Source organism: Barbus barbus (genome assembly GCF_936440315.1).
Source record: "Barbus barbus genome assembly, chromosome: 15".
Taxonomy (NCBI): Eukaryota; Metazoa; Chordata; class Actinopteri; order Cypriniformes; family Cyprinidae; genus Barbus; species Barbus barbus.
Genome location: NC_136743.1, coordinates 3,850,857 through 3,867,098, shown reverse-complemented (window position 1 = coordinate 3,867,098; position 16,242 = coordinate 3,850,857). Strand labels below are relative to the sequence as shown.

Here is a 16,242-nt window from a genome sequence, read left to right as displayed (position 1 = left end):
TCTCTAAACCAACAATTACTGGTGTTTGCTTCAAAACACCAAGCTTAAGGCCAGAAACCTACTCTTATGTATGCAGATGTTTGGCCAGGATCTTGAGGATCTGTTTTATATATTTGATATGTGTTCTTGTCTTACTGTGGCGGTAAAAAAATAAATTCCCTCCCTCCCTCTCTCTCTCCATCCCTCCCTCTCTCTCTCTCTCTCCCTCCCTCCCTCCCTCTCTCTCTCTCTCCCTCCCTCCCTCTCTCTCTCCCTCCCTCTCTCCCTCCCTCTCTCCCTCCCTCCCTCTCTCCCTCCCTCTCTCCCTCCCTCTCTCTCTCTCCCTCCGTCCCTCCCTCTCTATCCCTCCCTCCCTCCCTCTCTATATACCCGCAAAGCATAATGTTTCCACCTCCACGTTTGACGTGGGGATGGTGTTCTTGGGTCATAGGCATTTTGGTCTCATCTGACCACAACACTTTCACCCAGTTCTCCTCTGAATCATTGGCAAACATCAGACGGGCCTGTACATGTGCTTTCTTGAGCAGGGGGACCTTGAGGGCACTGCAGGATTTCAGTCCTTCACGGCGTAGTGTGTTACCAATTGTTTTCTTGGTGACTATGGTCCCAGCTGCCTTGAAATCACTGACAAGATCCTCCCGTGTAGTTCTGGGCTGATTCCTCACCGTTCTCATAATCATTCAAACTCCACGCGATGAGATCTTGCATGGAGCCCCAGTCCGAGGGAGATTGACAGTTATTTTGTGTTTCTTCCATTTGCTAATAATCGCACCAACTGTTGTCACGTTCTCACCAAGCTGCTTGGCGATGGTCTTGTAGCCCATTCCAGCCTTGTGTAGTGTAGGTCTACAATCTTGCCCCTGACATCCTTGGACAGCTCTTTGGTCTTGGCCATGGTGGAGAGTTTGGAATCTGATTGACTGCTTCTGTGGACAGATGTCTATTATACAGGTAACAAACTGAGATTAGGAGCAGTCCCTTTAAGAGAGTGCTTCTAATCTCAGCTCCTCAGCCATCCGAACCATCCACGCAGAACAACTGACATAACAATCAAAACAGTGTTCCTCCGCAAGTAGGCCTAACGTGTATTGTGCTTCAACTGCTAGAGGGACAAAAGCTACACAGTGCAGTTTGAAACTGAATTAAATTCATTATTTGCCTGACCCAAAACTCTCAAAGACATTACAATTTTCTGTGCAAACACAGGGTGAATATTGATAAAGTTTAGCAGTATTTTAGAGCATCTGTGAAATTTATTGGGTAAGACCAGTTCTGTGGTAACTTTTTAACTTGTGTCTACATGTATGATGATTTGTGCTCATCTAAGCATACTTCAGCATGTTCAAACACACTGATGTTCGTGGTTTTGCCCTGCAGTGACAGTACAGTTGTCAATAGCTTTTCAAGCTTCAGCGGGGTTCAATGACTTATGTCTAACAAATTATGTCTATGACTTTAAGATGTCATAATTATATACTGACAGTATGATTCAGCAAAGAATGCTCTGTTTTAAGAACCATTTCTTGCTGTAGGATTCTTAAGTCCTTGCTTGCTTTTTCATTGTGTGAACTTGTTTATATGTTGGCTTCTGTCACTGTTTTAAAGTTCTGCAGTAAATTATTAAGTGCGTGGAATTCATATTTGCATGAATCCACATTCACTCTTAGCCTATTTTTTTCTTTAATTACTCATTTCTGCAGATACATTCAGAATGCTTTTATCTGTTCATACATGTTAAAGCACAAGCAATGATAAATATGAAATACTGATAGTTGAAATAATTTTATTATGTGAGAAGAACGTGTACTATGAGAGATGTGAAACTAGCAGGAGATTGGTTACCAGTTTTGAGGTCATTGTATGAACATTATACACTGTATTTGGCCAAGCAGAAGTGAGTTTGATGCATATTCAGGTCAGTGGGTAGGAGGTTATGTATTTTTAACAAACACCCCAGAGATCATGTGATCTGACTGAAAGCGCAGCACACTGAAGCCCATATGCTGATGGGCAGCCTATAATGTTCATACAATGATAAAATAAGCTTGTAATAACTGTTTTTGTGTAAGATGTACAAAATGAGCAACGACCTTAATGAACATTTACATTATAATAGGGTATAGTTATCTCTAATAAAAAATGTATTTAAATTTATGGAGCTTTTTCACATTTGGCTCCCAAACTCTGGAATAGCCTTCCTGATAACGTTTGGGGTTCAGACACACTCTCTCTGTTTAAATCTAGATTAAAGACACATCTCTTTAGCCAAGCATTCACATAATGCATCTTATAATCTTGTACTGCAGTTATATCTGATCAAATGTACATTATTATTATTCTTTAGCTTGGGTTGAACAAATCATTTCTGCTTAGATGGAACAGCAGCTACGCTAATTACGTCTCTATTTGTTTCTCTGTTTCTGGTAACTAGGAATGACAGAAGCTTCAGTCTGGATCCAACCCTTAAATGATCTGAGATGACCGAACACCTGAGAAAAGATAATGCCAACCCCTCAGAGGATGCCAACGCTCAGACAACATACAGAATTACCAAATTTCGCCATAAGTTAAATATATTAAGGTTCTGCAATATATAAATATATTGTGGAAACTTAATTTCCTGTAGAGCTGCTTTGCAACGATTTGTATCGTAAAAAGCGCTATACAAATAAACTTGAACTAGGTAAATACGTGCAGATTTGCACTGTTTGTTTGCTTATGTGCCTCAGTCGGAGTGCAAACAGTAAAAGATCTTGAAGCAGGTGATGCGCTCTAAGCAGCCTTTCCTTCTTGTTTTCTCATGATCATGACTTTATTTGTGTTGTGATCTTGACATAACAAAAGTTGTTCTGTAAGTTACACAACTGTACCAGTATAGAGCTACTGATGGGGAGTTGTATACTGTATCAACTATAGCCTATTGTACGAGTTTAGGACAGAGGACCTGATCGCTATCATTTATAATAATTTATATTTTAATTAAATATAAATGTTAAATGCTTGAATAAATATTATCATTTTGCTTGAAATTGTATATGTTATTGTTACGTTATTACTGCTGCACGACTCGTCACAGTTTCTCATTTAGGCTACGACGTATTTATAATGTGCATCTTATCTTTAATCTTTATTGTTAATGTATATTCATAAGAAATGTGATTTGCATACGTGTATAATTTAGTTCAGTGATGTTATACAGTGTTGTAGCCTAATTGTTAAAAATAAATGTATTTTCTACATTTCTTTGTAATAAGTGGCTGTTTACTCTTTTGCATCAATCGGACTGAGAGAAACAGTGAGAGATGTTGAGACAGGTGAAAAGCGTTTGGGTAATAGTGAATATTGACCTATTGTGCGTACCGTTGTTGCTTCCACTTTAGCAGGGTATAACCGCTGCATTTGGGGTAAAAAAAGATTTAGAGCCTTTATCGATTACCTGCATTGATCAAAGCAGTGACGTCACCTCCCAATACAAACACGCCCCCTAGTATAGTCCCGCCCACTCACATTGATTGACAGCTTTCAGTGAAGACATAGGAAATTCAAATGCAAAAGGAATTGCGATTCCATTTGAGTTTTGGCAGGTTACATGCACGACGCAGAGAGTGAAAAGGCAATGTGGTAATTAATATTGATATTTAAATATGACAGGCTCATAGCTCGTAAGACATGGGAAATACAGCTGCAAATGGACTTTGCTTTTTCATTTGAAATGTGGCAGTCACTGTGCGTTCGCGAAAGCGAAAATAAAAACATAATGCAAGATTTGCAATTGCATTTGGGTTATGTCACAATTTATGCGCCCACATGTGGAAAACGCAAATGAAAAGACAATTTGCAATTCCTTTTGAAAAAAGTCCTGAATATTCTTCCATAAAAGGGCTTTTACATTTGTAAAATAACTTTTTTATATAAAAAAACAACCAAGTCCAGCCCAGATTTAAAAAGTAACGCATTACTTTCCATAAAAAGTAACTAAGTAACGTAATTAGTTACTTTTCAATATTGTAATGTATTACTTTTAAAAGTAACTTTCCCAAACACTGCTTATAGGTAGTTCAGAAATGTTTAGTTTTTTTGTAAATGTATGCAAAAATGGGTGTTCCAAACAATAAACAAAATGTTTTTTTTTTTTTGTGTAACTTGCAATGCATGAAAATAGGCTACTGCAATAATGACAGTAATAATCCAGAACATTTTCAGAGAAATATCTCCATGTGATCCATGTGAAATATGAAAATGTATGTGCAGCATCCTATACGGAGGACATGCATGAAATTAATGTCTGTCTTGTAAAAGGAAATCACACTTTGCTTTGAAAAGTCACTTTAAAAATAGTTTTTAAAAAGATTTACTTTATACAAGGATGTAAATCTGTGGCAACATTCTCTACAGAGAACAAAACTGAACTGCTAGATCCCAGGAGACTAGAGTAAAGACTCATTCTCTCACACATGGTAATAACCTCATAGTTTTTTTAAATGAACTGGCATATTTGCCCGCAAGGGGGCTCTTTGACTTATTCAAACAGCAGATAACTTGGGCATCCTTTTGTGAATCATCAATGCTTTAACACATGTCGGCCACATCCCCGGGCTGTAACACTGACTCTAAAAATACTTTCGTATGTTTATGATGAAATACAGCAGACGTGTGTGTTCAAACCACCCATTTATCTTTGTGCATGAATGCAATAATTATTAATATTTTTAATATTTATAGGCGCTCAGTATATTGGCTTGATGAACTACCAGCCAGGTCAAAGAACACCACTACTGCCTTTGGTATGAGAAGCACTTCATTTACTGCCTTTATGCAATGTTAAAATGTTATATCATCTTTGTTTCCATTTGTCCACTTTCAAGTCATGTATTGAAATTGTCCCCACAGAACTGACCCCTCGCTTGGAGCAGCTCGCCCAGAGCAAACAATTAAGCCATTTCATTGAGGAGAGCAGGTGACGTGTGGTTTCCAATAAAAACCTACTTACTGATTAAAGCTACCATTCTTAAAGAAATAGTTCACTCAAAAATGAAAATTTGCTCACCCTCAGGCCATCCAAGATGCAGAGGAGTTAATTTTTTTCATCAGAACAGATTTGGAGAAATGTAGCATTACATCACTTGCTCACCAATGGATGCTCTGCAGTGAATGGGTGCCGTCAGAATGAGAGTCCAAACATCTGATAAAAACATCACAATAATCCACAAGTAATCTACATAATGTCTTGCGAAGTGAAAATCTGCATGTTTGTAAGAAACAAATCCATAATATTTATTTCTTCAGTGAAAAAGTCATCTCGTCTGAATCAGGAGAGAAATATGCTCAGATCAAACACCGTTTACAACTGAAAACAGTCCAAATCAGTTTTAAAGAAATATGTTGGTGGATTTTGATGTGAGATGACAACAGAAGATGGACTTTTCCACTGGAGGAAGCGTTATTATGCATTATTTTGTATTGTTTTTGTATTTTGATGAAGTTAAGTTAAAACACCTTAATGATGAATTAGTTTCTTACAAACATGCAGATTTTCCACTTCACAAGACGTTAACTGATGGACTGGATGTCAGACTTGTGTCCCTGTGTCCTGTGTTTTTCCTCCCTCTTGTTTCCTCATGTCCTTATTTGGTCTTCCTGTTCCTGTCCTCGTTTGGTGTCATTATTAGTTCATTAGTCTCCGTTTGTGTTTAATTACTCCTCACCTGTTTCTGTTCTTCCACGTTTGATTTCCTAGTGTTCTTAAACCCTGTGTCTCCCATGTCCGGTATTGTTCGTCTAACCCCTGTACTACGTGTGCTTTCCTGATGTTCTGTTCATTAAAGTTTTGTGACTATTGGAATCACCACATCTCCTCGTTCCAGCACCGTATGCACTGTGACAGAATACTGGACCTAACAAAAAGTAAGCGGCACTCCATCTCCCCTTTTGTTTTCTGGTTTTCGAGCAGTCTTTTGTTTTCCTTGTTTTTCCTGCGGCAATGGACACCGCCGCTCGGATCATTGCCCTTGCCCGCCGAAATCTCCCCTTTGAAGAGTATGCCGGGGAGTTCTGTAGGCTCGTCGCGACGACGGCTCTCGATGACATTGCCATCCTCTCGCTGTTCTGGTAAGGGGCCAACTACCATCGCCCCGTGGACCTCCCAGACACCACAGGACTAAAATGGAAGGGATCCTCCGGTGTCTGGAGAGTGTCCTGCCCCGAGCCAGAACTAGCCCGCCGTCGTCCGCGGCTATCCCAAGCCCGCTGCCGTCCGCGGGGAACTCTACGCCACCGTTCTCGGCTTTCCCAAGCCCGCCGTCCGCAGGGAAATTAACGCCGCCATCCGCGGCTCTCCTAAGCTCGATATCCACGGGGAACTCTATGCCGTATGGCAAGCCCGCCGGCGGTTCATGTGGCAAGCCTGCCGATCGCAGCTCCCTCCAAGCCAGAGCCCGCTCCTCGGCAGCACCTGCGCCTCCAGAGTGCCCTCAAGTGCCCGATCAAGCCCCTACTTTCCCCAAGGAATTTTTTTTGGGGGGTAGTAGGGCTCCAGCCGTAGAGGCGGGGGCCGCTGCCTCGGAGGCTGCTCCGCCATGGCCTCCGGAATTCCCGGATCCACCATGGCCGTCCGAGCTCCGCCGTGGGTCCCGGAATGGGTGCCGCCCTGGAGGCCGTCTGTCTCCCTGTCCCTTGAGGCCTCCAGAGTGCCCGCCATGGTATATGGCGCGAGGACTAGCCTTCCGGAGGGGGGGCGTGATGTCAGACTTATGTCCCTGTGTCCTGGTTTTTTTTCCTCCCTCTTGTTTCCTCATGCCCTTATTTGGTCTTCCTGTTCCTGTCCTCGTTTGGTGTCATTATTAGTTCATTAGTCTCCGTCTGTGTTTAATTACTCATCACCTGTTTGTGTTCTAACTTGTTTTATTTCCTAGTGTTCTTAAGCCCTGTGTCTCCCATGTCCGGTATTGTTCGTCTAACCCCTGTACTACGTGTGCTTTCCTGATGTTCTGTTCATTAAAGTTTTGTGACTATTGGAATCACCACGTCTCCTCGTTCCAGCACTCCTTCATTCCATTTTATCTTCGTTAAAAAACAGTAATTTCACTTCCACAGTGTCTCATGATGCACATCTCATAAGTTCAGCATCCGTTTAGAGAATCACGCAGCTACACAACAACTGACGTCTTCATGCAATAACAGCTCTCCCAGTCCTACTCACGGTCCTCATGGTTCCATTCAAACCCTAAACTCCATCTCAAAGCTCATTGCAGGGCTTTAATTGGTTATGTTCATCACTGAGGATGGCATCTGTAATTAGTTAATATGAAAATATGAATCTGGCTCTCTCAGGTGTCATCTAGTTGATTTGAAGTAAAGAAAGAAGCTGAGAGAATCACAGTCCACGACAGAACTAGTTTACTGAATACTGCATTTTTTTCAGCTTCTAGAAAACATGCAAAGTGCAAAACACAACATTTTTTCCACAGTTAAGTGCTTTGCCTTGCATTCTGAATAGTGTGCTCTCCAATTACAGTAGGCAACAAGGGATTTTTTTCATACAGAGAATTTGTATCCTATGCACAGTGTGCTGCAGAAATAGCATGATGGCAATGTGTTATTCTGAACATAGCTCATATGTCTGTCCTTACAGAAGGCCACCTGAGTGGATGGTTAGTGCAGCAGCGCTAAAAGCATGTCTTCTGAAAGTGTTCACTGGCACTGCCTCGTATTCCAGCTGATGGATGGCAGCCTGAGTGCTCTCTGCTGGCCACTGTAAGTAAATGCACATTGCCGAAATGAATTTGTGATCCATCTTGAAATTCCTAATAAAAGTTCTTCTCTGGTTCTTTAACCCTGTAAAGCCTGATGTAAAAAATAGTCAGAAAACTGATTGATTGACTTATTTAAATGGAACAGTGTACTGAACTTTGACAAAAAAAATTATAAATGCATGTTTTTTTTTTGTAGAGTATCATATTTGATACATCAGTATTGTATGGCTCATACAGTGTGATATGAGAAAATGAAGCTCAGACTCGAGGAGGAATAAAATGCATTCGTTTTTTTGCATTAAGTGGCTAAAATATGCCACTTAATGCAGTTTCTGATATTTAGATGAAATTCTGATTACTTGTAAATCAATGAGATCTGAATAACAGTATAACATACTACTAACATAAAATGCATATAAATATCAGCTTTCACTCTGTATCTCCAAATAATGTCTTAGTAAGATCATATGTAAATACTTAACTTTATGATCCAAGCTCTGGAGTTGCAAAATGCAATGATGATTGAGAGATGAACGAATACACAAAAGCCTAGTACTAGATCTGATGCTCACATTTTAATATGATTTAACAAAAAATAGATGTAAATGTAAGTTTCTTAAATTCAGTAGGCCTGTTCATCTTGAAATATTATGTAAACTTTATTTTTAAGTCTATTTTATACAAATCTGTAAAGATTTCACTGCAAAAAGACACGTGAACCACGACCTGAACGCTTTTACAATTATAAAAGGCATTTTACTTGCTAAAAATGTAAGCTCAATCAGAAACGGAAAGTGGTTTTGTAGATTGTGTAGATTATGTGACGGGTTTTTTAGCAAAGATTTTTATCATGTTGATCATTTAGAGGCCTTAGAAATGTGTGTATCAAATATGATAAAGTAGACTTTATAGGGACCCAGAAACCAAAACAGCATTGTAATGAAGTCTTTTCATCCTAATTTCTGAGCTTGCGCACATTTAATCTTAACAATTAAACTACACTTTTTTTTTTTGAATCATGTCACATCTTCAAAAAGCCTATAAATATCAGGAGTTGAGGCAGTTCTGCAAGGATTCAGAACATAATTAATGTTTTTCATTGATTTCCCCGTCAGCATCAACTGAGTGATTAACTGCACCCAAACACTTCCTGTAGCTACGCATGGGTGTTTCTCACCTCTGTGGAGGAAGTTCCACTCAGAAATGCTCCAGCTCAGTGGCATTTGAGGGCTTTTTATACCTAAAGATTACGTCAATGAAACGCCAAAGACAATGAAGACTCCCACCAATACCTCTTACAACCAGTGCCTAAATACTACCACAGCCCACAATCTGATGACATGCAAGACTTTTTTTTAAAGAAAAAAAGATTATCCTATGACATGAGGCATTAAAATAATTTTTGAATAATTTTGAGATCTATAGTAACTAGAAAATGTAATCAAGTATTATTTATTGCAACTTATTAAAGATAAATATTAAATTATCAATATATTAAATAATGCAAAGTAGAAGCAATTTCACTATTGGTCTCAGGCAAGCTAGCACTATACTACACTTTTTTTTTTTTTTTTCTCTCTTTTTTTCTCTCTTTTTTTCAGTGCATTTTCAAAGTTTGCAGAGGTGTTATTTTGTGGGCTAATGTTCCCTAAGTAGCAAATTAGATTAGATTAGACTGAACTTTATTGTCATTGCACGTGTAAGGTACAAGGCAACGAAATGCAGTTAGCATCTAACCAGAAGTGCAATAAGCAGAGGTACAGGATATACAGTACATGTTACATATGTACAGAAATATACAGATAAGGCAGTACTATGGACATAATTTACAAATTTTGAAATACTATCAGTATGATATACAGATGGGTGATATGAACATACTATACAGATGGATGATGCAGTAAATGTATGTACACTATGAGCAAAAACTATGAACATAATTACAAATGGATATGAATAAGCGATGCAATAAGATATATAAACACTAGTACAATGAACACTGAAAGTGCATATAAAATAAAAATTTCCAGTACATAGTTACTCAGTAGGTGTGATTTAAACTAAAGCTAATGGGGACTGTCCCTTCAATGTGTCCCACCACACCTTCCTGTTTCAATATGAAATATGTTATAGACATAGGGAAAAAAAATTACATTCATCGAGCCATTTCCTGGATTCTTTTTTTTCAGTTCACATTGCAGCAGGATACTAGCACATGCCAGTGCAAATGGTAAATGGTATGATATCTGTGCTATGAAAGTTATGATTTAGTATGTCCGGTATGCTGTCTTACCTTAAGTCGGAAGATTCCCATCACAAAGGAAGTACATACTTTTAGAGTGTGGTAGCCAGGGTTATTATCTTGTGCGTTGCTTGAAATAAAATAAATTATTTTAGATTAATTGATATAAAATACATTTTAAAAAAGTTAATTTTATTTCACCTAGGTGACAAGGCAACTTTTGAAATTGTTCGTTTAAAGTTGAAGTATTTAAATAACCAAACTAAATAAACAAAAACTATTAAATTAAATTAAAAAGTGTATATATATATTAAATACATTAATACTTTAATTCACCTTAATTACACTTAATTGTAGCTTAATATATAGTATATATTAAGCTACAAAATAACTTAACTGATAAACTGAAGCTAAACTCAAAATGTTAGATATCCACGAGCAGGCCTGGTCATGTCTTGCTTCTAGTGTTTACCATTGTTCACCTGGTTTCTTTTTATTTCTGGGTTTGCCGCTTTGCATCACAGGTTTAAAATGTTGCATCAGACTGTTATTTGGCCCTCGAGCACATCATGTGTTTTTCAGTTGTTAATTGTGTGACACGTGGCACATCTGGGTTCTTGTGATTTTACAGTTAAGTGTTGCGGTTAAAACTGCCAAGCCAACCAAAGTGGGCGAAGTCACTATTGACATACTTCAGTGTTGATTCAAGCACCCACGCGATCATATCACTGCCCTTTTATACTGTAAATGATCATCTGCTGCATATACAGTCTATACAGATTATACAGTGGTAATTCGTTTTCTCTTTCCCATCATTATTTTCCACTCTCAGCTCCTAAGCTGGTCCATGCACAGCACTCTCTCGCGAGGCCTGTTTCTTGGCCGGTTCCAGGTCGTGTTCTGAAGGCCGTAGCCAGCGAGAGACTGCAGAAACTGGCCCGACCCAAGACCCGTCAGGCCCTGTTTGAGGGGTACGACCCCTACCGGGTCAGTCCTGCCGCTCAGGCCACCACCGCGTCCCCCAGACTGCTGGAGCTGTCTTTACCCTTACCACGCAAATGTAAGGGCCAATAAGCAATCATCCCACCATCCTTAGTCAAGCTCTTTCTTTTTGGGGGGGAAAAAGGGCTTAAATGCTCTGTATTTAGTTGATTAAAATACAATAAAAACTAATATTGTGAAAGGTTATTAGAGTTTAAAATAGCCATTTTCTATTTGAATATATTTTAAAATGTAATCAAAGCTGAATTTTCAGCATCATCACTCCAGTCTTCAGTGTCACACGATCCTTCAGAAATCATTCTAATATACTGATCTGATGCTTAAGAAACATTTCTAAACATTATCAACAATGAAAACCGTTGTGCTGCTTCATATTTTTTGTTGGAATTGTGATACATTCTCTTTCGTGATACTTCGATGAACAGGAAGTTCAATGAACAACATTTATTTGAAATGAAAAATATTTAGTAAAATTTAACGTTGATCAAAGTATTAGTTTCTTGTTTAATATTGCACAAAACGTTTGAATGTTCCACATTACAAAGGTTTTCAGTTCAGTTTATTTTCTATGATTCGTTTTAGTGTTCAGCAAACAACAAATGACTCGTTTGAATGTGTTTACTTGAGGTTGATTGTATGTTGCCTTTATGTCATCTTAAGTCCTTTCTCATTAATGCTTCATCTCGACTGAACTCGACTGAGACTTGGATTAATGATGATATGTTTGTTGTGAGTGAGGGAGTAAATGGCCATTATGGAGACCGCATGAATCATCCGATATTATGTGCATAGGCACTAGGATATTTAAATAATCATTTCAACATAAAAATTAATATTTCATCACATGCATCAAAGCAACATTTAAGAAGTGTACATTTAAGGAACTTATTTACCCGTTGTCTCCTTAACATGTGCTTTGTTGTTGTCATTTAGCAAGATGTCAAGTCTTCTGGAAAGTCTCTGTCTTCAGAACACATGATGTGCATCTTTGCTTTAATTCAACATTTTTGGACCACTGCACCAACGTTGACCGCTCAGTGGACATTTGAGGTGTTCTTTGGCCAATGTGGTTAACACAGTTAATGTGTGTTAATGCTATACTACACAATTTACAGTCTGGATCTGTCTATGCTCCACAATTACATGCAGAGTATATTTGCAGCAAGCATACTGTGGATCGGCTTTCTTTACACAGTGTAATGTTACAAGTTAATAATAAGCAATAATTGTGTTGTTTCTCCTGCCTGTTCCTCAAACCACATATTACAAATGTTAATGTTATATCTGTGCAACACCCCAAAGGGAGGCAAAACATTCATTTGCATGTTATTGAATGAGAATCCGCAGTATACTGTATGCATTCCAATAACCTGTTGTAATGGGACTTTAGGGAAGTTGATATCTGAAATGTGTGCTTCGTCTGAGCCTTTGTGATTATTTAACTCTGTTTATGACAGGCCAGGGGTTTCACAAAGTTGTTTTACTTCAGGTACGTTACTCATTTGATTTTGTATTCTCCAAATGTTTTATTTCTCTGAGTCATTCTTGTTCAAGTACTCAGGCTGTTTTCATCACTCCACGAGGGAAAAATGAATTGCGGAAACATTAATAACAGAAAACAAAATGCATTTCTGTATGAATGACTGTACTGTACTTGTGCTGTTAAAGGAATAGTTTATCCAGAAATTAAAATGTCCTCACCCTCAGGCCATCCAAGATGTAGATGAGTTTGTTTCTTCATCAGAACAGATTTGGAGAAATGTAGCATTACATCACTTGCTCAGCAATGGATCCTCTGCAGTGAATGGGTGCCGTCAGAACGAGAGTCCAAACAGCTGATAAAAACATCACAATATGAGATCTGTTTTGAACTGTTTTCTTTGTGAATGTTGCTTGATCTGGGCATATTTTCTATGCATATTTCTCTCCTGATTCAGAGAAGATAACCTTTTCACTGGGGAAAGCAATGTTATGGGTGTAGAGGACTCTTTTCTCGAAAACAGCCAGGGAAGCCAGAACGACATCTCACAGCCACCGGAAACACCAGAGCCAGAGCCCTGCTCACCAGACACACTTTCCCTCTCTCCAGCATCCCCACTTCTAAGCTTCTCACAGAAAATGGAGGAACTGGTGTATGCTGGGACCAAACTCTCCCACTCTTTCGCTGCAAGCCCCCAGATATCAACTAAAAAACGGCGGGCCCCACAACCACCAAAAACTGCAGGCCCAGCTCACCCACCTCCTCCTGTGAGAGCTCTCCGGCCGCTGCCACAACGCCAGGGCCCAAACCCCTCTCCATCTGGTGTAGGTGAACCAAAAACAACTGATAACAGCTCTCAGTGATATGTGTCGGGTCCCCGCTATATTAGCCACAACATTCACAAATGTTTACAGAAAAAGCGGGAACCCAGCATGCCTATTTCTGTTTTATCACGCGATAGAAAGTCTAAGGCCTTCTCAAGCCGTACGGCTGACCCATCTAACCTGCGGCCTATAATGCATCAATCCAAGACTGCTGTAGAGACAAAATGTAATTCCATCAAGTTAGCATTTTTAAATATTCGCTCACTTAAAAATAAATCATTTCTGATCAACGAATTAATAACCACAAACGACCTGGATTTTATGTTTCTAAATGAAACATGGTTAGAAGACGGCTGCAGTTCAACAGTCCTCATTGAAACAGCCCCTCCTAACTTTAATTTTATAAGTGTCTGCAGGACTGTTAGGAGAGGTGGAGGTGTAGCTGCTCTGTTTAAAGATGTTTATCAGTGCAAGCAAATGTCATTTGGTCAGTATTTGTCTTTTGAACACCTAGGTATTGTGCTGAAAGGTGCTCCACGCACCCTGTTTATCATTATTTACAGGCCTCCAAATATTCTCCAGCCTTTGTTGATGAGTTCACTGAACTGTTATCAATGATTTCCTTAGAGTTTGACTGTTTTGCTATTGCAGGGGATTTTAATATTCACATAGATAATGCAGAAATCAAAACTACAAAAGAAATTATAACTATTTTAAACACTTTTGACCTGAGTCAGCATGTGCACGGACCCACACACAATCGTGGACACACCTTAGATTTACTCATCAGTAAAGGTCTAAACATTTCATCCATTGTTACTAAGGATGTAGCACTATCTGATCACTTCTGTCAGCTAAATGAATAAAATGTAAAAAATGCATCTATAAAGACAGCCTTCATGCTTTCAATGTGGAACTAGCCACAGCTAGACAGGCTTTCTTTTCTAACCTTATAAACAGTAACATAAACAACACCCGCACTCTTTTTGCGACTGTTGAGAGACTGACAAACCCCCCAAGTCAGATTCCCAGTGAAATGCTCTCCGACAGCAAATGCAATGAGTTTGCTTCCTTCTTTTCTGAGAAGATCAATAATATCAGAAAGGAGATTGGCACATCCTCAAGTTATGCAGAGGTCACACAGATTCGACCGCAATTTCAAAAAGAAGTGACTATGTGTGTTTTAAAAAAAAATTTGGAAGAAATAGTAAAGCACCTTAAATCTTCAGCCTGCTATCTTGACACACTTCCCACATCCTTTTTCAAAAATGTGCTTAACTGTTTAGAAGATGATCTCTTAGAAGTGGTGAACGCCTCACTTCTTTCTAGGACTTTTCCAAACTCCCTTAAAACTGCAGTTGTTAAGCCCTTTCTGAAAAAGCACAATCTTGATAACACCATGTTGAGCAACTATAGACCCATATCAAATCTTCCTTTCATAGGTAAGATTATTGAAAAGGTAGTTTTTAATCAGCTGAACAACTACTTAAAGTCAAATGGATATCTGGACAATTTTCAATCTGGTTTCCGAGCACATCACAGCACAGAGACAGCACTCATTAAGATAATAAATGATATTCGCCTAAATTCTGATTCTGGCAAAATATCAGTGCTGGTACTACTAGATCTTAGCGCTTCCTTTGACACTGTCGATCATAACATACTCTTAGAGAGACTGGAAAACTGGGTCGGGCTTTCTGGGATGGGACTCAAATGGTTCAGATCATACTTAGAAGGGAGAGGTTATTATGTGAGTATATAGGAGAGCATAAGTCTAAGTGGACGGCCATGACATGTGGAGTCCCACAAGGCTCAATTCTTGCACCGCTCTTGTTTAGCCTGTATATGCTCCCACTAAGTCAGATAATGATGAAGAACCAAATTGCCTATCACAGCTATGCTGATGATACCCAGATTTACCTAGCCTTATCTCCAAATGACTACAGCCCCATTGACTCCCTCTGCCAATGCATTGATGAAATTAACAGTTGGATGTGCCAGAACTTTCTTCAGTTAAACAAGGAGAAAACTGAAGTCATTGCATTTGGAAACAAAGATGAAGTTCTCAAGGTGAATGCATACCTTGACTCTAGGGGTCAAACAACTAAAAATCAAGTCAGAAATCTTGGGGTGATTCTGGAGACAGGCCTTAGTTTCAGTAGTCATGTCAAAGCAGTAACTAAATCAGCATACTATCATGTCAAAAACATTGCAAGAATTAGATGTTTTGTATCCAGTCAAGACTTGGAGAAACTTGTTCATGCCTTTATCACCAGCAGGGTGGATTACTGTAATGGTCTCCTCACCGGCCTTCCCAAGAAGACCATTAGACAACTGCAGCTCATCCAGAACGCTGCTGCCAGGATTCTGACTAGAACCAGAAAATCTGAGCATATCACACCAGTCCTCAGGTCATTACAATGGCTTCCAGTTACATTTAGGATTGATTTTAAACGTTTACTTGTTTATAAATCACTCAATGGCCCAGGACCTAAATATATTGCAGATATGCTCACTGAATATAAACCGAACAGACCACTCAGATCATTAGGATCGAGTCAGTTAGAAATACCAAGGGTTCACACAAAACAAGGGGAGTCTGCTTTTAGCTATTATGCCGCCCACAGTTGGAACCAGCTTCCAGAAGAGATCAGATGTGCTAAAACATTAGCCACATTTAAATCAAGACTCAAAACTCATATGTTTACCTGTGCATTTGTTGAATGAGCACTGTGCTATTTGTCCGAACTGACTGCAATGAATTTTATGTATAATCATTTTCTTTAAATTCCTTTTAAATCAATTTCTATATCATTTTAAAATTCCTTGTTTTTATTATTTTTATTTCCATGTTTTTATTGATTTTTAATGTCTATTTCACTTTCTTTTATGTAAAGCACTTTGAATTACCACTGTGTATGAAATGTGCTATATAAATAAACT

General features: G+C 38.9%; 1 pseudogene across 1 annotated transcript; it reads left to right on the top strand.

The window, feature by feature from the left end:
• Positions 1-3,589: 3,589 nt before the first annotated feature.
• LOC306880927 (sperm microtubule associated protein 2-like) lies at positions 3,590-11,067 on the top strand (annotated as a pseudogene). The gene is made up of 5 exons: positions 3,590-3,621; positions 4,723-4,784; positions 4,891-4,957; positions 7,631-7,756; positions 10,826-11,067. The product of its transcript is annotated as a sperm microtubule associated protein 2-like (transcript).
• Positions 11,068-16,242: the final 5,175 nt, after the last annotated feature.